Here is a 22,118-nt window from a genome sequence, read left to right on the forward strand (position 1 = left end):
TGTGGCCCAAAACTTGGCAATCAAGCTAAATCATGTTGTACTGCAATATTTTAAAGACCAAAATTAACACAGAACACCATAATGCATAAACTATTAGAATATTAAAGAAAGACAGGATTTAGAGCATGGCTCAGCCATGTTGGAACCTGAGGTAAAAGGAAAAATCATTAATGCCAGTCCTCTCTTTATTTAACATTTTGATAGTTTATCACAGATTATTTTGGCGGTTTTTTTTTAATATTGCATTAAAATAGGATCATCTGGCTGCATGAGTTTTTTGGCACACCCCTAAACGTTGTGCCTGAGTCAAGTGCCTCATTTCCTCATCCTAGTTCCAGCACCGCAACACACACTAGGCACTAACAGGATCTAGCCTCCCCTCCTCCATCCCACACTTTCTTTCTTCTGGTTTTTTATCCCCCCCAAGACAGGGTCTCACTCTGTTGCCCAGGCTGGAGCGCAGTGGATCTGGGCTCACTGCAACCGCCGCCTCCTGGGTTCAAGTGATTCTCCCACCTCAGCCTCCCGAGTAGCTGGGTCTACAGGCACCCACCATCATGCCTGGCTAATTTTTGTATTTTTCATAGAGACAGGGTTTCACCACGTTGGCCAGGCTGGTCTCAAACTCCTGACCTCAGGTGATCTGCCTGCCTTGGCCTCCCAAAGTGCTGCGATTATACGCATGAGCCACTATACCCTGCTCCATCCTACATTTTCAAGATTCACCTTTCCAGGGCAGTGGAGGAAGACAGGGTTTGTTACAGATCTGTTCCTCACTCTGTGGGCACTGTTCCTTTTCCTCTACTGTTATTTATCTTCTAACCATCTTGCCTGGCCCTGCCTCAGGCCTCCTATGCCTATCACTGCCTGGACTTCACCATCAACTCCAGTGCACATGACTGCGTATGACTGACTTGTACTTCAGATCCTTGGGGTGGGGATCAGAAAGCAGTGGGTGACTATAGTAAATAATTGCTGTGCTAGCAGGGAACAGCTTTAGTTGCAAGCTTCTAGTACTCTCCTAGGTCTTATTAGCCAACGGCTCCCTCCTTGTAAACCAAAAATAAAACTCCAAGCCCTTCAACTGACAGATGGACTGTCCTCAGTCAAGGCCATTCTAAAGTCAACCTGAAACACGAGTTCAGGCCATGATGGGAAGCGGGGACATGCCTCATGATACCCTCCTCCCTTTGGAATTCAGGCACAGTTGACCAGCACTGACATTAAAACAGAGACATTATGGCTGATAGACTCTTTCAGTCTGATAAGAAACATTTGCAGTCTGTTCTTTCTGAAGCTTGCTGCCTGGAGGCTTCATCTGCATAATAAGAACCTTGGTCTCCACAATCCCTTATCTTAACCCAGACACCACTCCTTTCAATTGATGCCAGGTCTTCCAATAAACTTTCAACCAATTGCCAAACAGAAAATATTTCAATGGGCCAGACATGGTGGCTCATACCTGTAATCCCAGCACTTTGGGAGGCCAAAACTGGTGGATCACTTGAGGTCAGTTCGAGACCAGCCTGGCCAACATGGTAAAACCCCATCTCTACTAAAAATACAAAAATTAGCCAGGTGTGGTGGTGGATGTCTGTAATCCCACTTACTCGGGAGGCTGAGGCAGGAGAATTGCTTGAGCCCAGGAGGCAGAGTTTGCAGGGAGCCAAGATTGCACCACTGCACTCCAGCCTGGGTGGACAGAGCAAGACTCCCTCTCAAAAATAAATAAATAAGTAGAAAATCTTTTAATGCACCTATGACCTGGAAGCAACCCCCACTTATGTCTCCCTAAAATAGATAAAACCAAGTTGTAGCCTGACCACCCTAGGCTATGTTCTCAGGACCTCCTGGGGCCGTGTTACAGGCCATTGGTCACTCATACTTGACTCAGGATAAATTCCTTTAAATGTTTTACAGAGTTTGGCTCTTTTCATTGACATTCTAATAATATAAGTCAATATTGGGGAACCCTTCACTCCTATCTTTTTTTTCCAGAACCTCAAACCCCATCTCAAGGTCTATGCAGATAATTCCAAAGCTTCTTTCTCTTTTCCAAAATGTATAATTGAACACCTCTTTATCTAGATTCCTTCCTCTGGGTCATGCCCATGGGCCATATGCTTCTCTTAGTCAAGCAGGCCCATTAAAAAGGTCTCTCCAGGCTGTGTGTGGTGGCTTACATCTATAATCCCAGCACTCTGGGAGACCAAGGTAGGCAGATCACTTGAGCCCAGGAGTTCAAGACCAGTTTGGGCATCATGGCCAACCTGGTCTCTACAAAAAAAAATTATAAAAATTACCCGGGCATGGTGGCATGTACCTGTAGTCCCAACTACTTGGTAGGCTGAGGTGGGAGGATCACCTAAGCCCAGGAGGTCAAGGCTACAGTGAGCCATGATTCCACCACTATACCCCAGCCTGGGTGGTAGATGAGATCCTGTTTCAAAAAAAAAAAAAAAAAAAAGGTCTCTCTCCAAATATAGGAGACCCGCTCTCTGTGAAATTTTGCCACAAAGCCAACTGTCAGCAACTGCTGCACTTTAACACAAACCCTCTTCTCCCTCCCTATCACGTACAGGATTTAGTCACCCGTGCACAGGTCCTGAGGTCACCAGTTGTAAGAGCTATGTCTTTTTCATCTTCCTCCTCAGCCCTGAGAGCTGGCCTGGCACAGAGCAATTGCTGGGTGAAGATGCTCAAAGCCACCACATCCATCATTGCTGGGGGGGCGGTGTCAGTGGGGTGGCCCAGGGGACGGTAATAGAATGGGGGATTGTGGACAGGCACACAGCTATGATGTGGCTCATTCTGAGTTGTTTGGTTCCAGAGTCCCAAAGGCCTTCCAGGAAGAATCTAGTTCTACTCCCTCCTGCCTGGGTATGCTGCTGCCCCAGACCCCCCATTAGCCACCACACTGAGACTCCTCCCCAGAAGACGCTCCCAATTCCACAGCACAAAACCAAAGCCCCTGAGTTTGCTGAGGTAGGGAGAGAAGCGAGAAGAGCCTGGGCTGGAATCTATAAACCAAAAATAAAATCCTAAGCACCACAACCAACTAAACAGACCCCCTGTGGGCCAAGAGGACCCCTGAGAAACCCGAAAAACTGAATTCCTGGCTGTGATGGGACACACCTTGTTATATATTCCCTCCCTTTTGAGGTTAGGCACAGCTAACCAGCATTAACATTCACACAGAGCTCCATCCTAAGACTGGCAAAAACAGACTCTTTGTGGCAATAAGATACCAAATTCCAACCTGACTGTGGTATAGCATCATATGACAGATAGCAGATCCTGAAGGAAATCAACATAGTTTGCTGCTTGGACATCTTTTGAAATGGAATTTCAAAATCTTTTGTATAGGGTCATTATTTATGACCCTATTCCATAAAAGATTTTTATGACAAAATCTTTTGTCCAAGGTATTTGTTCCTTGGACATCTTTTGAAATGGCCCTCAAAGCCATCTTCTGTTGAGGAAACTTGTGTCTGTAGAAAATCTCCATTAATGTAGCCAGGGCTTTCCTTTCTAGGTCTTTCCTGGATTACAGAGCGATGACCTAAGAGTCTGACACTTTTTAAGGTCTGAAAAGAGACATTTACCATCTAGTCTCTCTGAAGGCTGCTACCTGGAGGCTTCATCTATATCACAAGAACCTCGCCTCCACATCTCCCCTAACTTAACTCAAGCATTTTTTTCCCATTGATTTCAAGTCTTTAGACAAAACTTAACTCTTTCAACCAACTGCCAATCAGAAAATCTTTAAATCATGGGCGTGGTGGCACACGCCTGTAATCCCAGCTACTCGGGAGGCTGAGAATGACTTGAACCCAGGAGGCAGAGATTGCAGTGAGCCAAGATTGTGCCACTGCACTCCAGCCTGAGCAACAGAGCGAGACTGTCTCAAAAAAAAAAAAAAAGAAAAGGAAAAGAAAAAAGAAAAGAAAATCTTTGAATCCACCTATGACCTGTAAACACCACCCCCCACCCTCTACCCCACTAACTCCCTCGCACTTTCAAGATGTCCCACCTTTCCAGCTGGACCAACGTATACCTTATGTGTACTGATTTATGTCTTTACCTGTAACTTCTGTCTCCCTAAAATTTATAAAACCAAACTAATCCAGCTGCCTGGGGCACACTTTCTCAGGGCCTCTTGAGACTGTTCTCCAGGCCATGGTCACTCATGCTGGCTCAGAATAAACCTCTTTAACTATTTTACAGAATTTGATTTTTCTATTGACAAATCCTTGCTCCCTGGCCAGACTTGGTGACTTAAGCTTATAATCCCAGCACTCTAGAAGACGGAGGTGGGAGGATCACTTGAGGTCAGGATTTTCCAGCCTGGGCAACATAGTAAGACCCTTGTCTCTACAAAAAAGAAAAAGTAAAAATCAGCCGGGCATGGTGGTGTGCACCTGTAATCCCAGCTTCTCAGGAGGCCGAGGAAGGAAGATTGCTTGAGCCTGTAAGGTTCTTGTATCCGTTTGAACCCTGAGAGTGTGCCAACAGACAACATGAGGCAGTGTGGAGCAACATGCTGTTTTAATGAGCAGACACACTGGGTGCTGGCGGGCTGAGGCCTAAAATGGCGTCAGCCCCAAGTGAGGACGGGGCAAAGGTTTCATAGTCTCCTGTAAACAGGAAGTGTCCTAGTCGGATGTAACTGCTACGTTGTACCCGGATGACCTCTTTCTCGATCTTCAGGAGTACGTGTCTTCCAGCCGGGGTAGGTGTCTTCTGCTCTCTTCCTGCTTAGATCACACGCCGCTGATGCCAGTGGCCTTGAGCCTTGGGACTGGGCCTGAGAAGGGAGGAGTTACTCATCCCCTTAAGCTTTCAGGCCCCGGGGAGAATCTTACAGAGCCCAGGAACTTGAGGCTGCAGAGAGTTATAATTGTGCCACCGCACTCCAGGCTGGGCAACAGACTGAGGCCCTGTTTTTTGTTTTGTTTTGTTTAAAAAAAAAAAGAAAAAAAAAAAATCCCTGTTCCCTTGCAGCGCAACCCTGTGTGTCCGACAGTCTCTCCAGGCTCAGTTCCTTCCTCCCTGGAATAGGGTCATAAATAATATTATCTCCAGTGGTTACTGTTATGAGGGTTAAATGAGATATGACATGCAAGGCACTTAGAAGAGTGCCTGGCATGTGATAAGCACTCAGTGGACATCAGCCACTCTCCTTTCCTCGTGGCCTGTGGGGCGTTTATCTTTCAGGGTAGAGAAGGCAGACAGAGCAGCGGATTGGCTTAGTGTGGCTGAGACTCTGGGCTGAGGATGCTCTGTGAGTCACTCTTGGTTGCCTTGGGTGTTGTCATTCCTGGTAGTATTAGAGGAATTGGAGGGTCCTGGAAAAAGATCTCTTTGCTCCAAAGAAGGAGAAACTTTACATGCAAATGACCTTTAAGACCTGAGCAGTGGGAGTCAAGTGTACACAAACATCGCTGGAAACAGATTCATGGCTTCAGAGGCAAACCCCAAGCTCCCTCCACCGAGGCCGGGCCTGGGGTGGAGGTGTGTTGAAGTGATGGTAATATAAAGAAGCAGAAAGACTGCCTGCCTCAGGATTTGCATTAAACTTGGGCTTCAGTGCATTTTTTTTCCAGGAAGCAGGCTTTGTGGGGGTACTAGGGTTATGAAGGCCTTTTCAAAGCATGCATCACACCCATGGGGAAGATCCCGTCCCCCGAAGGAAGGGCCTAAGATGCATGCAGAATCCTTCACAGTAGGAGGGGAAGAAGCAACATTCCCTGTCCAGCCTCCAGGTCAGTAAGAATTCCTTCTTGCAACAGTCAATGTCTCACTTAAGCCCTGAAGCCCAGCTCTGGCTGTTAGATCCTCTCTACTTTCCATCCCCAGCCCTACCTTCCTGTACCCCTTCCTCTACTGGCTTGAAAGAACCTATCAGAGTCCTGAGCCTCCACATGGGCCCCCCACGGAACTGCTGGGACTCAGCCAGCCAGCATCGTCACCTCCCAGGCAGCAAACAAGACCCCAAGACGCAGTCTGACATAAGCTCTACAAAACTCCAGAGCCAGCTGGCCTTACCTACTTCAGAACCAAATGCCAGGAAACTCTGGCTGGCCCGCCAAGTCCCCAGGACCGAAGGGATGGAGGACTTGCTGACATGTGCCTTTGTCCTTCATTGCTCTGCTCTCCACCTCCCCTTCCCTGCCTGCATGCTACACTGTGTCTCAGCATAGCGGGCTGGATCCATGCGATGCTCAGCACTACACTGGGAAAACCAGCTCCAAAGGACCAGTGCTTTCTTACAGGGCCAGGTCTCCAAAGGCACTTGGAATGTGCTGTGTGGTCCTGAATCCAAGCGCCAGGAGCTAGATGAGAGGGTCCGTGATCCACTCCTCATCAGAAACGAAAGAGGGCTCTACTCTTCCAACCAAAGACCACAGATCATTTCTCTCTTCTTTTCTCTTTTGGAGACAGTATCTGGGTCTGTCGCCTAGGCTGGAGTACAGTGGCACAATCTCGGTTCACTGCAGCCTCCACCTCCCAGGTTCAAGTGATCTTCCCATCTCAGCCTCCTGAGTAGCTGGGACCACAGGCGTGCACCACTATGCCCAGTTAATTTTTGCTTTTTTTTTTTTTTTTTTTTGTAGAGCTAGGGTTTCGCCATGTTGCCTAGGCTGGTCTCGAACTCCTGTTGTCAAGTGATCTGCCCGCCTTGGTCTCCCAAAGTGCTGGGATTACAGGCATGAGCCACCACACCTGGCCCCACAGTTCATGTCTTAGTGACAACCAGTCTCCCAAGGCTACATTTTGCTTTTCTCCTCCCTTCTTCAAGAAGGGTGTGCCAGCACATCTTCTGTAACCCAAATATATCTGGACCACCTCAGGCTTCCATCAGCATCACAGTCAGTCAGTGTCACTATGGCAACTGAGAGTCATGGAGAAGATGCCTCTCAACAGGAGTCCCTGAGGAGACACCCAAAGATTCCAGGCTTTTCTACAGCAGAATGTGTTAACAGTCATTCCTCTGTCTCTCCAATCCTGTCACGATCTTCCCCTGAGTCCCCACACTCCAAGACAGCCTTAAGTCTCTTTTTTCTCTTCTCTCTACACACAGTTTATCCAACCCATGGCCCATGGACCACATGTAGCCCAGCATGGCTTTGAATGCAGCCCAACACAAATTCATAAACTTTCTTAAAACATTATGAGATTTGGCCAGGTGCGGTGACTCACCCCTGTAATCTCAGCACTTTGGGAGGCCAAGATGGGCGGATAACTTGAGGTCAGAAGTTCGAGACCAGCCTGACCAACATGGCAAAATCCCATCTCTACTAAAAATACAAAAATTAGCTGGGTGTGGTGGCATGCACCTGTAATCCCAGCTACTGGGGAGCCTGAGGCAGGAGAATTGCTTGAATCCGGAAGGAGGAGGTTGCAGTGAGCTGAGACCACGCCTCTGCACTCTAGTCTAGGAAACAGACTGAGACTCCGTCTCAAAAAAAAAAAAAAAAAACTGACTCCGTCTCAAAAAAAAAAAAAAAAAAAAATGAGATTTGTTTGTGATTATTTTTAAGCTCAACAGTTGTTGTTAGTGTTAGTGTATTTTATGTGTGGCCCAGGACAATTCTTCTTCTTCCAATGTGGTCCAGGGAAGCCCAAAAATTGGACATCCCCGCTGTATGCACACTCTCAAACCACCGCCACCCCCGGTCAGAGAGCAGAGTCTGCTTCCATTCTTTCCTCCACCTGAAAAATTCCTTTAAAATCTCTCTACTGCAGGCCCTTCTGCAGTTAATCCTAATCCCCACACAAAAGGCTCATGAACCCCTCAAAAGCAGACGCCCAATTTTCCAGCTCCCCACCCTGTGACTCCACGCCTGTGCGAACGATCTCGTCTGTCTTTCCCTCTGTCACTTGTCAATGTGCAAGCACATGTTTTCTAATGATACAGACACCTCAATTCTGGAATCTTACTGAAGGTCAAACATTTACTCAGCCATTAAAACTCTCTGTGCTAGAGTAATTTACATTTGTATTTGCAAAGAAAATATAGTGTGCCTGGTAGACAGCATTTAATGGCTTTTTTCCATTAACTCAAGTGGGCAAAAAGGAAGTACTACAGCCAAATCCAACAAATCCTGGTGGTCTTTCTCTGTCCACCAAAAGAAACACCTGCACCATCACCATGCCCTCCCCCATTCCCCAAATTCAGGTCCCGTCTCATTTTGTAGAGTTTTTGTGAGCACCAGCCTCAGTGAGGAGGGGGCACCCCGGGCCTGAAAGGTTCCATGGTCTGGATCCTCAGCTAAAGTCCCGCATTCCTATGAATCCCAGTTGTGCTGAGGTCAATGCAGGATGAAGGCGGGAGATGTACTTACACGCCGACTGCCAGAAAAGGTCTTCTCCATTTGGTAGTGATCAGACGTCAGCCAGACCATCTCTGGGGATGAGCTGTAAGCGAAGGTGAGTCTTTCCACATGTCTCCCATGAAAATTGAAAATGATTCTCTAATGCACTCCAGAATCTCTCCAAAACATTTTTATTGTTTCAAAAAGGGAAAGGAAAATGTAAGCCCAGTTGAACACCATGGGGTTTCTAATCCAAATGGACAAGGCAGGAGGACAATTCAGGCCTGATATTAAGTCGAAGAGAGAGCCCAGTGGGCAACAGGTAGGGCTGTGAGTCCGGTGGACATTGAGCACAATTTGATGAAGGGGATGGCATGCTATACCCACGGGAATGCCAAACCTTCCCACTGTTTGATGAGGGGAGAGAGGCTGGTGAACTCCTGAGAGATCATTCAATATAATTTTCCCAGTACTTACTAAGGGATTTTGCATTTGAGGTGCAAAAAGGTTTGGGGGAAGAAAATGAACTGCAATTTTCCTACCAGGACTGGAACTACCCAGACGAGTAGCTGACGATATTCCCCTATTCACTGCTTCAAAATACAGCCCATCCCATATAGATTGGCAATTCCACTGTCAGGGATTCTTTCCTTTGGATTAAACTTTTTTAAAAAATTTATTTATTTATTTATTTATTTTTAGATGGAGTCTCACTCTGTTACCCAGGCTGGAGTGCAGCAGCACAATCTTGGCTCACTGCAGCCTCTGCCTCCCGGGTTCGGGCAATTCTCGTGCCTCAGCCTCCCCAGTAGCTGGGACTACAGGTGTGTGCCACCACTCCCCGCTGATTTGTTGTTGTTGTTTGAGATGGAGTCTTGCTCTGTCACGCAGGCTGGAGTGCAGTGGTGCGATCTCTGCTCACTGCTATCTCCGCCCCCCTGTTCAAGCGATTCTCCTGCCTCAGCCTCCCAAGGAACTGGGACTACAGGCATATGCCACCACACTCAGCTATTTTTTTCTATTTTTAGTAGAGACAGGGTTTCACCATGTTAGCCAGGCTGGTGTTGAACTCCTGGCCTCAAGTGATCTGCCCACCGTGGCCTCCCAAAGTGCTGGGATTACAGGCATGAGTCACTGCACCTGGCCTAAACATTGTTAACAGACATGGGCAGAGAACACATTTCTTCCAAATCCCCCAAAGATGAAGAGCTACATTTTATTTCCAGGCTGTTCTGGAGCTTCTACAGGAGAGTGTGGGGTACGGAGTTTCAGGATGAGTCAGGTAATCTTTTTTATTTCTAACTATAAAATTGATATATGCTTTACTGAATATTTGTGGATGAAATAATGTGATGTCTTGGATTCACTTTAAAAGAACGTAGAAGATAGGCGAGTAGGTCGCGGTACAGACGAATGAGACTGGCTATGAGCTGACCATCGCTGGGGCTGAGTAACCACTGCATGGCAGTTATTATTTCCATGCTGTGTCTTCGTATAGGGTTGACATTTTCCACAACAGAAAGGAGAATATTTGGTTACTTTCCCAGTTCACCATCTTTCTGTATTAACCAGTGAGAGACATGAAAGTCAAGCCTCAGTACAAGGGTTTTCCACCCCAGACAAGTAGATTCCACAGAGCTCTGTGATTAGGGCAGGAAACCAGCTCCCACTTCCTCCATTTTGGAGACTGGAAAATGCTATTTACTCTCATTGCAAAGATCAAAGTGTGAACTCCTGTCCCTACCACAACCCCCAGGACGCATATGAACAGCTCCAGTTGGCAGCTGTAGCTACCATTAGCTTGAAATCTGTTGAAACAGAAAAGTTTTATTAAGGAGGAAAATCAGATTCCAACCCTGAGTTCCAAGTACCCTTTGCTTGGATGAAGAGGAGCAAAAGAGCATTAGTGAGCCTGAAGCTGCACCTTGGCCCCATCACACCACCCAGACCAAGAAACGAATGGGACAGGGCACTGTCAAACATGCTCATGGGAGTCTGCTTATGTGCACACAACCAGACTTCCTGGCAAATCCCAGGGCCCGCATCTGCCAAAAGCCACTGGGTAGTCAGTCATGGTAGCATTCATCAAACTCTGCGATGCAAAAGTCATCCCAGTGATCACCTCATCCCCACCTCACCTCCAGATCACACCAAACCTACCTAAAGCCATCTTAGATGTGTAGCCATTTCTCTCCCCTTAAGATACAAAAGGAGTCTGGCTCAAGACTGTAATCCGAGCACTTTGGGAGGCTGAGGTGGGCAGATCACGAGGTCAGGAGATCGAGACCATCCTGGCTAACACGGTGAAACCCTATCTCTACTAAAAATACAAAACAATTAGCCGGGCGTGGTGGTGGGCGCCTGTAGTCCCAGCTACTCGGGAGGCTGAGGCAGGAGAACGGCGTGAACCCCAGAGGCGGAGCTTGCAGTGAGCCGAGATCGCGCCACTGCACTCCCGCCTAAGGGACAGAGCAAGACTCTGTCTCAAAGAAAAAAAAAAAAAAAATCCAAAAGGAGTCAATTTTCTTCATTCTTCTTTATGTTTGTTTGTTTAGAGACAGAGTCTCGCTCTGTTGCCCAGGCTAGAGTGCAGTGGCACCATCATAGCTCACTGCAGCCTCAAACTCTAACCCTTGAGCCCTGCAATCTTGGAGCACTCAAGTGATCCTGTTGCCTCAGCCTCCTGAATAGCTAAGACCACAGGCAGGCACCACCATGCCCTGCTAAATTTTTTAATTATTACTTTTTTTAAAGATGGTCTTACCATGTTGCCCCAGCTGGTCTCAAACTCCTGGCCTCAAGGGATGCTCCTGCCTCAGTCTCCCAAAGCTCTGGGATTACATGTTCAAGCCACTGTGCCCAGCCTCATTCATTACTCTTAGTAAGCTGTCCTGATAGGAAGTTCTCCATAACTGACCTACGTGCTTCTTAGGATGGAGAGAAATAGAAAGGGCATTTCTAGAGCTTGCATTTCAATGTTTTAATCAAAGTTGCCACAAATTGTGGCCCTCACTGGCCCTAGCCACCTGTTTATTAGTTTCTTATCGCTGCCGTAACAAGTTATTCTAAAGTTGGTGGCTTAAAGGAGCCCAAATTTGGGATCTCGCAGTACTGTAGGTCGGAATGCTGTTTGGGCTTGCCTGGCCTCTCTGCTTAGGGTCCCCCAATGCCGAAAGCAAGGTGTTGGCCAACCTGGGTTCTTAACTGGAGACTCTGGGAAGAAGCTGCCTCTGTGCTCACTCAGGTTGCTGACAGATTTCAGCTCCTTGCCAGTCTAGGGCTGGGGTCCCGTCTCCTTGCTAGTGGTCAGCTGGCGGCGGGGAGAGGGGACTCTCAGCTCCCTAAGGGCCATCTGCCTGCTTTGTCACATTGCCAGGTGGGCTGAATTTGGCTCAATTCCCGTGGAAGACACTAGTGTATGGGAGGCCACAGACTGAGCCAGGCCCATTCCCTGCCCTCGAGCAGCTAAAAGAGAGGGCAAGATGAAGAGAGACATGGATGGAGGAGGCGCCCACAAATTCCAATTTTTTGAAGTGCAAGTTTCCTCTTTCCACAAATCAACTTAATTTAAAGCACATGCCCTCATTCCCTTTCTCTCTAGTTGTTCTGAAGATTCTTTGAGGGCTTACCAGATGCGAGCTCTGGGAACTGGGGCATAGCTGGTCTCAGTCATTATCATCTGTGACGAAATCAACTGAGAGAGTTCTCCTCCCACCCTGTCATCAGTCCCCATGAGTTCCGACAATGGCAGCACCCTTGGTTCCTCTCCAGGAGCCTCTTTTGAGTGATACCAGTTTGAACCAGAGCATGAGATAGTTTACATGGAAGTGATCCCCCAAATGAGCAGGGGTGTGAGACAGAGAAGGGAAGGAAGAGCCAGCAGAGAGAGTGTTATTCAGCAAGTTACCTGTGGCCAGCTGAGCATAATCTCTTGGGGAAGCTCTGGAAAACAGTGCAGAGCATGCGTGCATCTCAGTTATCCCACACGAGGAGTGAGGGAGCTGGGGTATTTATACACCAACTCCCACTGGTCATTGGATTAGGACTGCTGTTCCATCAATTTCCCAACACTTTGGCCTGCCACATGCTTGGGCAGGGCCGGCCCTGACAACTAGAGAAACCTCTCTGGCAGACAGACCTGGGTGCTGGCAGCTGATGTCAGGCCAGCCAGCAAGGAGAAACCACAGCCCCAGGGCCATGGGGACTGGTGGGACCTCCTGCCTCTGCTATAAGGCCTGACTCTGTGTCCCTGAGTCCCTCTGTGCCACCATGGGAGATGGAAACTCTATGAGGCTAAGGCCTTTTCTACCCAGACCCATCCAGTAGCTGGGTTGCCTTGAGACTGTTCACCTCTCCAAGGCCTACCCAGAAAGCAAGACTCCAGAGCTCTCTACTCAGACCCAACAAAGTTGTCTGGGAATCAGTGGTTTCCCAACCCACTGCCCCCAGGTTTAGGTCTATGGGGCATGTACAGGGCACCTTCTCAAGGACCCAGCAGCATCTGCACTATCCTCTTCAACTCACCCTCTGCCCTCCTCCTAGCCAGCCCAAGGATGTGAAGACATCCTCTTTCTTTTCTTTTTTCTTTTTTCTTTTTTTTGAGATAGGGTCTCACTCTGTTGCCCCGGCTGGAGTGCAGTGGCACGATCTCAGCTCACTACAACCTCTGCCTCCTGGGTTCAAGCAATTCTCCAGCCTCAGCCTCCCCAGTAACTGGGATTACAGGCCTGTGCCACTATACCCGGCTAATTTTTGTATTTTTAGTGGAGACAGGGTTTCACCACGCTGGCCAGGCTGGTCTTGAATTCCTGACTTCAACTGATCTGCCTGCCTCAGACTCCCAAAGTGCTGGGATTACAGGCGTGAGCCACCGCACCAGGCCTGACATCCTCTTTCAAGGCTCACAGTCACCTAAAGCTATATGGAGTCACTTTGGCAGCTCCAATGCCTTTGTCTCTGGTATAAATTCCTTGCTCACTTCTCTTGCAACAATGAGCCTCGCAAGAATGCACCAAGTTAACAGGAAAGACTGCAGTGCAGATGAGATGACCTTCAAATGGTCATCTCATCACCCAGATGCGCACCCAAGTAATCAGAATCCAAGGCGAATCTAGAATACCATCAAGTGCCGTCACAAAGTCCTTCCACAGAAGAGAGAAAGAAATTCCCACCTGAGGCAAGCTAAGAGGGCTGCTTGAAGGAGGCAGGGGCATGTGACCTGGTCTCAGGGGATGAGTAAAATCTCAGCTGGTGGAGGAGGAATGGGACCCAAGGCACGAAGCACCCAGGTAGCCTGGGTCGGCCTCATCTCCCCAGTCTGGGATTGGGGAAGGGAGAAGGGAGATCTATACCCTAGAACCTCAACCAAGGAGGTTGGACTTCCCCAGAATGAGGGCAGGGAGGAAGCCATGGAATACTTTGGAGGAAGGAGTGACATGATGAGACACCGCAGGCCAGTGGGGAGTCATGCAGAGTCACATGTGGAAATGTCCTTTGTCTCAAGACTGGCTGCAGGGCTGTGTGTGTGGAGAGAGTGGGGAAGAGAAGAGGGAGGAGATGGGGAAGAAAGAAGTAAGGGGAGGTGGGGGTGGTGCAGAAAGAGGGGAGATGGAGCAGGAAGGGGGAGAAAGAACAGATGTGGGGAGACAGTGGAGTTTGCGCCCGCCCAGCTCGCAGAGGCCCCCATTTACGGGTGTGAAAACGCACCCTGAACTTCTCTGGCCCAGGAAGTCCGGGGAGCCCCCGGCGCCTCGCTTGTGAGTGGCTCTTGTGAAAAGAAGGCAAGAGAATGTGAGAAAAAGTTGGATTCAGGTCTGATTTTTCTAAACACATTCACCAGCTGAGGCACGACTGACAGCCCCGGGATGCCCTCAAGCAGAGAAATTGTCAGAGAAGAAGGTGAGAGGAGGTGATAATTGCTGGGAGAATGAAAGCCGAAGCCACCCCAGTGAGTCTCTTAGCTTCTCCAAGCCCAGTCAGCGTCAGAGAAAATAGACGTCTGAGTTTTCTGGTTGTTCACACTCAGAAACTAAAGCCAGAAAAGTTCCAAACATCTGGCTTTTACAGCACAAAACCCCCAACGCACGTGGTAGGATCGTATTTAGTAATGTTATGGCTCCATCTACAGCCGGAGGAAGGATCGTCACTGCTAGATTTCGCCATGAGCAAGAATCCGGCCTTTGAGCTGCACAAGCTCATTGCAATTAACGCTAATAAAGCTCATTCCTGTAGTGCTGTTTATTCAACGCAGACTTGGAACCACACTGGAAGTTATTTATTTCAGACTGTGTCTACAACAGCAGCTGTTCAGAATATACTAGCATCTTTTTAGCCAAAATTGGTTTGGAATTTCTATTTTAAACCACTGTTTGTTATGAATTGAGCTAAATGGTTTTTTTAAAAAACACATTTTCCCTATTTTAACAATGGAAAAAATAAAAGCCCTTAAAATACTAACATTGCATTTTCTTTCATTCATTCAACAGCTAATTAGCACCTACTATGTGTCTGGTTCTGTGTTAAGTGCAATAATTAAGTCAGATCTGAATGCATCCTATTATTTACTCATCAGAGGGTATTTTTGCTACTTGTCCTTTATGTCTGGAACATTTCCACAGGAATAGTGGGAGAGGAAGAACCGAGACAACTGTGAATATAGTGTTTGGGACAAGTTAGAAACACAAGGAACATAGAATCTTTTCATGACAAAGTGGAAGCTGGAAGTCAGTCCCATAAAGGCCAGTAAGATCTTGTTCTATTATTTTTTTCCTCCTCAGAAGTGGAATTAGCTTTTTCCTACTTAAAAAGTTACCAGCTGGGGTCAGATACGGTGGCTCACGCCAGTAATCCCAGCACTTTGGGAGATCGAGGCGGGCAGATTGCTTGCACCCAGTAGTTCAAGACCAGCCTGGGCAACATCGGGAGAGCCCCATCTCTACAAAAATACAAAAAGTAGCCATGTGTCGTGGTGCACACCTGTAGTCCCAACTACTTGGGAGGCTGGGGTGGGCAGATCACTTGAGCCTGGGAGGTTGAGGCTGCAGTAAGCCAAGATCACACCACTGCACAACAGCCTGGGTGCAGTGGCTCATGTCTATAATCCCAGCACTTTGGGAGGTTTGGGTGGGGGGATCCCTTGAGCCCAGGAGTTTGAGACCAGCCCAGGCAACATAGTGAGACTCTGTCTCTACCCAAAAAAAAAAAAAAAAATTTAAATAGCTGGATGCAGTGGCACACGCCTGTAGTCCCAGCTATTTGGGAGACTGAGGCAGAAGGATTGCTTGAGCTCAGAAGTTCAAGGTTGTAGTGAGCTACGATCGCACCACTGCACTCCAGCCTGGGCAACAGAGCAAGACCCTGTCACTGAAAATAAATAAATAAATAATATTTGCTTTGTGCAGAAAACTTGGAAAACAAGACAAAAAGGAATTCTAAAGATCTCAGTTATAATCCTATCAACCAAAGATGACCGCTGTTAATTTTACATGGTACTATAATTTTCATTAACCCATAGGAGAGGAACTTTCTTTCATGTCACTGCATATTCCTCTATATGATTTTGAATGGCTACAGAGTGTTCTTTCATATGCGCATACCATAATTTATTTATGCCACACAAGATTACTGACTTTTAACAATGATAAGGTTTGTACTGATGACATTTCTTAAGATATGCTCTTAGCTCTGGAACTTCTGGATCAAAGAGGGCGTGTAGCTTCAAGGCCTCTGAGACATATATCAAGTTGCCATCCAGGGTCAGCCTCCTAGAATTTAACATCACATCTGAAACCAAAATCTAACTTCAGGAGCCCAGAGCGTTCACTGTTCCAGAAAGAGTGTGATGGTAAGTGGTGATCCTTGGTGTTCGGGGAGCTTTACAGGGTATCCCAGCTGGAGGTAGTCAAAGCTATCAGAATGGTTTTTGATAAATTCTTTACCTTGTAGATGATTTAGACTGGAGTGCCTCCAGGAAAGCAGGAAGCAAGACATGTTTTTAACCTGGTAAGTATTTAGTCAATAGAGCATTACCAAGGGCTCAGGAGATTAAGAAAGATAGGATTATTTTAATGTATCTTCATCACCCAAATCACACCACTTGTCATGATTAATATCACCCCTGGCTTATTTTTCCTGTTCCCACATTCTGTCCACAGTTTGTGCCCACCGATACTTTGCCCTGTCCTCTCCTGCATGTCTTATAAGGTGAAGCTGGGTCCTCTGAGGTCACAGAGCAGTGGTAACTACATCCAGTGGGTGTTAGAAAAAACCCTGGCCCCTCTCAGATGTGAGATGTGGTTTAAGGACTCAATACACTGACCTGGGGAAGACTTGAGCTTTTTTCTTTGGAATTGAAACATTTTCCGTATTATCCCTTCAGTCATTGGGTTCATACAGAGTTGTGGCAACAACTCAAGGGATATGAAAAGCAGATTTTACAAGAGTATGATTGCACAGCAAAAGTCAGTTTTGGCTTAATTTTGGGAAGAGAAGCTTTGATCTTACTGTGTGCCTGGTAGACAGTGTCCCATCAGTCACACGCAAAGGAAGAACGTCAGCAGAGAATCCCATAAAGTTAGCACCTAATGTAACTAGCGTGACTGGAAGTTGAGGCAGAGACAAGGGCTGCCCAAGGTCATGGTCATGGTAAGAGACGGGTGTAAGCTGTCTTTCTAACTACTGGCTCAGTGATCATTTTAAAAGAGGGTGACTTCACTACAGAAGTAAAATGTGACTGCCTTCGTTGTTACAGAGCAAGAAGACACTCAACTGCATAAGGGGAACCAGCAGCAGGGCTCCTTCTAGAGACTGGAGTCTCTTGGGAAGAAACAATTTCCTGCTATGTGTTCCCTTGTGTGCTTGGCCAGGGTGACACAGACCATGGAGGGTGAAATCAGACCTCATTCTTTTCTCTGATTCATCCTTCTGCAGGCAAACACCTCTCAGGAGAAGGAGACAAATTGTTGGCTTGAAACCCAGTTTTCCTGCCCTGGCAGTAAACTGCACAGAGCAGGGTACGGTGGACGTAACCCGGGGGCCTCTCTGTTTGTATTGAATGTTCTCATCACCCTGACATGCTTGCAGTTTCCCTTTAGTGCACATGTGTCATGCTGCAAGTGCAAATGACTATCTTGAGAGTTCTGTTTTTCCTACTTGTCCCCGCCTTCCATGTGTGTCTGGGGCCCGTGGATGTTCAATGGGACAGGGGCTAAAAGTGGCCGCCGGGGACAGAATTGCTCACCTGCGTAGCACCTTCCCTCCACCCTCCATGCTCTGATGGATGGAACTTCTCATGGGTTTTTGGTCCATCACACTCTATTTTTTTCTTCCAGGGTTAAAAACATGGAGAAAGCTTGAGGTCGGGAGGATCTCCTTACTGCAGATAAAACACCCAAGGCAGAGGTAATCAATACCTGATTCTTTAATAGCTCCCAGTGGGACCCCTGGGCACTCCAGACAAAACAGCAAAGATCATAATTATGCTGATAGAAGTAACCTGCAGGGTCAGATGCCTCCTGCCTGTCCATCTCTTAACCGTATGATCTTTTACTTCACGTGGCAATGAAATAAAATATTTTGAGGCTGGCATTTCAATCGGTCCAAGTTACAAATACAGCTGAAAACTTTTCTCAGCCATGATTTCCCCAGCTGAAAGTGACGGTTAATAATTTTGCCTCACCACTGCACTCCAACCTGGGCGGCAGAGCGAGACTCCGTCTCAAAAAAAAAAAAAAATAATAATAATAATAATTTTGCCTCACCTCTCAAACCCCATCACCACTTGCTTCTCAGGGACGTAGTGACAAGAGATATTTGCGATATTTGCAGTGTTTTCCAAACTTTTCTTGGAAACTTGTCCAAATACAGACTTCCAGCCTAAACCCTGGGCTTACTGAATAAGTAATTGTAGGATGGGCCTGGGCATTTGCAGTTTTATTTATTTATTTTGAGATGGAGTTTCGCTCTTGTTGCCCAGGCTGGAGTGCAGTGACGCAATCTCAGCTCGCTGCAACCTCCGCCTCCCAGGTTCTTGCCATTCTCCTGCCTCAGCCTCCCGAGTAGCTGGGATTACAGGCACCCGCCACCACATACCCAGCTAATTTCTTGTATTTTTAGTAGAGATGGGGTTTCATCATGTTGGCCAGACTAGTCTCAAACTCCTGACCTCAAGTGATTCACCTGCCTTGGCCTCCCAAAGTACTGGGATTACAGGTGTAAGCCAGCGTGCCAGCTGGGCTTTTGTAGTTTTATAAGGCTCCCAGCTGATTCTTATGATTGGGTGATCACTGGCAAGTTTGGGAAACGTTAAGTTAATCACCGTGAAATCCTTTAATGTTTCAGAAGATGTCAAACTCTGAACACTTAAAGGAACATTTATTGCCATTCTTATTGCAGGCCAGGGTTTCCAGTTTAGCTAATAAAAATATAGGACGCCCACTTAAATTTGTATCTCAGATAAACAAGGAATTTTTTTTTAGTATATTCCATGCAATATTTGGGATATACAAAAAAATTATTTTTATCTGGTGACGCTGTCGGATGCTTTGCACCCCATTTATTTTATTCTATGGGAGAGCTGTGAGAAAAGTCTAATCCCTAGAGGAAGAAAGTGTGCCAATGGTAGAAGCGTGCGCATCTTGGATTCCCCTCCGCGGGCTGCTGGGCTCCTCATTCTTTTCCCATGGCCACCACTCGCCTGCTTGCCAGGAAGAGGAAGCAGCTGGCTCTTTATCATGCCGAAAAAAACGCTGCTGTTACTGAAGAAGACAAAGCAACCACGTTTAAAGATAAAAAAGAGATTTTGAAGCATTAGTTCGCATTCCACTTGTTCAGATCTCATGAGACAGTGAAGCAGGTATGCCATTCATTTGCCAATGTATTTGCTGATTTCAAAATAACTTAAGTATTTCTAAGCTATACACCAGGGATGTCCAATCTTTGGGCTTCCCTGGGCCATGCTGGAAGAAGAATTGTCTTGGGCCACACATAAAATACACTAACACTAACAATAGCTGATAAGCAAAAAGAAAAAAGAAAAAAAAAATCACACCAAAAAAGTCTCATAATGTTTTAAGAAAGTTCACAAATTTCTTTTGGGCTGGATTCAAAGCTATCCTGGGCCACAGGTTGGACAAGCTTGCTATATACATTTTTTTCCTCTGGCAAAACTTTCCAGGCCACTCAGTCCCATGGTGTGGATGCTGCCTCTGTCTGATGATGCCTGACACCAGATCAAGGGTTCTTCCCAGTATAGACACCTCTCAGTTGGAAAGGGTTACCATCGTCCCAATTTGGAAATCCCATCATCAATTGTAAACCAGACCTCCCCAAGGTGAGAGGAGGCGGGGGAACGTAGAGCTGAATATGAAAATCCGAAGGACTGCATGGTCTAAGAATGAAATGTTTTCTAAATCAAATTAAGCTACATGGTGGAAATTGAGGAGGAAGTCCTTAAGGTGACTTTTAAATGAAAATGAAATGTCTGTTAGTAAGTTACAGAGGTGCAGTGATACCAAGTGGCAGGCTTGTGTCTCATTAATTTCAAACATAGATTTTTATGTGAGGCTATTTGATTATAATTTGATTATCTGACCCTGTAATTAAAGTTTATTGCCAATTTGGAAGCTTACATGTAAAATGAACTGGTTTTCTTCAAAGCAATATACAATCTTTTGGACTCATTGACTTCTGGTTTTGCATTTAAATGGAAAAGTCAGTTATAACGTGACAAACAGGTTGGGGTTTTGATCATTAATCCTGCTAAAGCAATATTCATAAATTCAATTCTGAATCAGTTGGAATACTTTTCTTTTATTAGTTTCTGTGTTATTAAATGAGATTGTTTCTGACTAATATATTTCTGGACTCAAACTGTAGCTCCGAGCTGTTATTCAAATCAAATAACATGCCCCTTACTTGTGCCTCGCACTAATAAATGCCAACTTGTGATACATTTGCAAGAGACTGTCAGCAATATTAAAGGAGGCAATAATGGCATGGAGGTCTCAAAGTGAGCTGATTTTTCTAACAGCTGATATGCGTCGTTTTTCTTAAACACACACAGACACAAACCAGATATTCGAACCTTTTAGTCTTAAATCCAAAAGTATGCTTTGATTCACATACACATAATTTGCTGGCACTTTAATGACTAAGACATTGGAATTAGATAACTCATAACTTTAGGATCCTGAGTGAGAGATCCTAAAGTTTTATTCTGCTCTGCCGATTTCAGAGCAGAATCAAAGTTGTAATTAGAAAGAAAAGTGCCGCTTAATTTGGGAAAGGAGATGGGTCCTTCTTTTCGATATTTGGGTGGGATGGAGAGGTTACTTTTTTTTTTTTTTTTTTGAGGCAGAGTCTTGCTCTGTTGCCCAGGCTGGAATGCATTGGTGCGATCTCAGCCCACTGCAACCTCCACCTCCCAGGTTCAAGCAATTATCCTGCCTCAGCCTCTCGAGTAGCTGGGATTACAGGCATCTGCCACCATGCCTGGCTAATTTTTCTATATTTTTCGTAGAGACGGGGTTTCACCCTGTTGACAGGCTAGTCTCGAACTCCTGACCTCAAGTGATCTGCCCACCTTGGCCTCCCAAAGCGCTGGGATTACAGGCATGAACCACTGCACCTGGCACGTTGCTTTTAAGTTAGAAAAACTATTCACAGATCACCTTTGGCTTCCCAGAGCAAAAAAGGGGTCTCAGAGACCCCTTTCTTGGCCCTTTTACAGATGAAGAAACGGAGGTCCAGAAAGACGTCAGCTGCTCAGTTACACAGCAAGTCGGGGGCAACTCCCGAAGAGGAACCCTCTCTTAACACTCACTGTAATATTTCCCTGATACTTTTCCCACCAACCAGCCCACAGCAAGCTCATAAATGTCCGTGGAAACTTCGCAGAGGCCCAGCTCCACCACTCTGCCTGTCCAACCTCCAACAAATCACCTGAACACCAGGAGTCTCCACCCTGCAGTGTGGGTCACACCTGCCCTTCCTCCCTCTTCAAGAAGTCAATGAAATGTGAACCTGATACCTAAACTTCAAGGGGCAGGTCACTAATAATATCTTTCTTTTTTTTTTGAGACAGAGTCTCACTCTGTCGCCCAGGCTGGAGTTCAGTGGTACAGTCTCGGCTCCCTGCAACCTCCACCTCCTGGGTTCAAGCGATTCTCCTGCCTCAGCCTCCCGAGTAGCTGGGATTACAGGCACCTGCCACCACGCCCAGCTAATTTTTTGTATTTTTAGTAGAGACGGGGTTTCACCATGTTGGCCAGGCTGGTCTCAAACTCCTGATCTCGTGGTCCACCCGCCTCGGCCTCCCAAAGTGCTGGGATTACAGGTGTGAGCCAGCACGCCTAGCTAATATCTTTTAAAATTTCAAGTGCTTTATTGAGGTATGATTGGCAGACAATACACTGTGAATATTAATATTTTCCTAAATAATCATAGTAGCATTGAAGTTTTTGTGTGTGGGGCAATGTCTCTCTGAATACCTAGATTTGAGCCTTGGAGATCATTCTCCAGACTGAAAGACTGGTTATCCTCTCTTCCTCTGTCCTGAAAGCCGACACATTTTCCAACTCTTCTCTTGATGGATTTGGGTTGGGTATTGCTAGATTTCCGCCTTATCACACAAACAGTATGAGCAGGAATTGTCTCTCCTGCCCCAGAAGGAAATAGTTCCAACACATTCACGAAATTCCAGTCTCTGGGTTACAAGAAAATTTCGAATCCATCCCCTGCTCACACCTCCCACCTTCCCACAACACCTGCCAAATATTCCCCGCACCCAGCCCTCCCGCTTGG

This window comes from Mandrillus leucophaeus, unplaced genomic scaffold (assembly GCF_000951045.1).
Source record: "Mandrillus leucophaeus isolate KB7577 unplaced genomic scaffold, Mleu.le_1.0 Scaffold333, whole genome shotgun sequence".
Lineage (NCBI taxonomy): Eukaryota > Metazoa > Chordata > Mammalia > Primates > Cercopithecidae > Mandrillus > Mandrillus leucophaeus.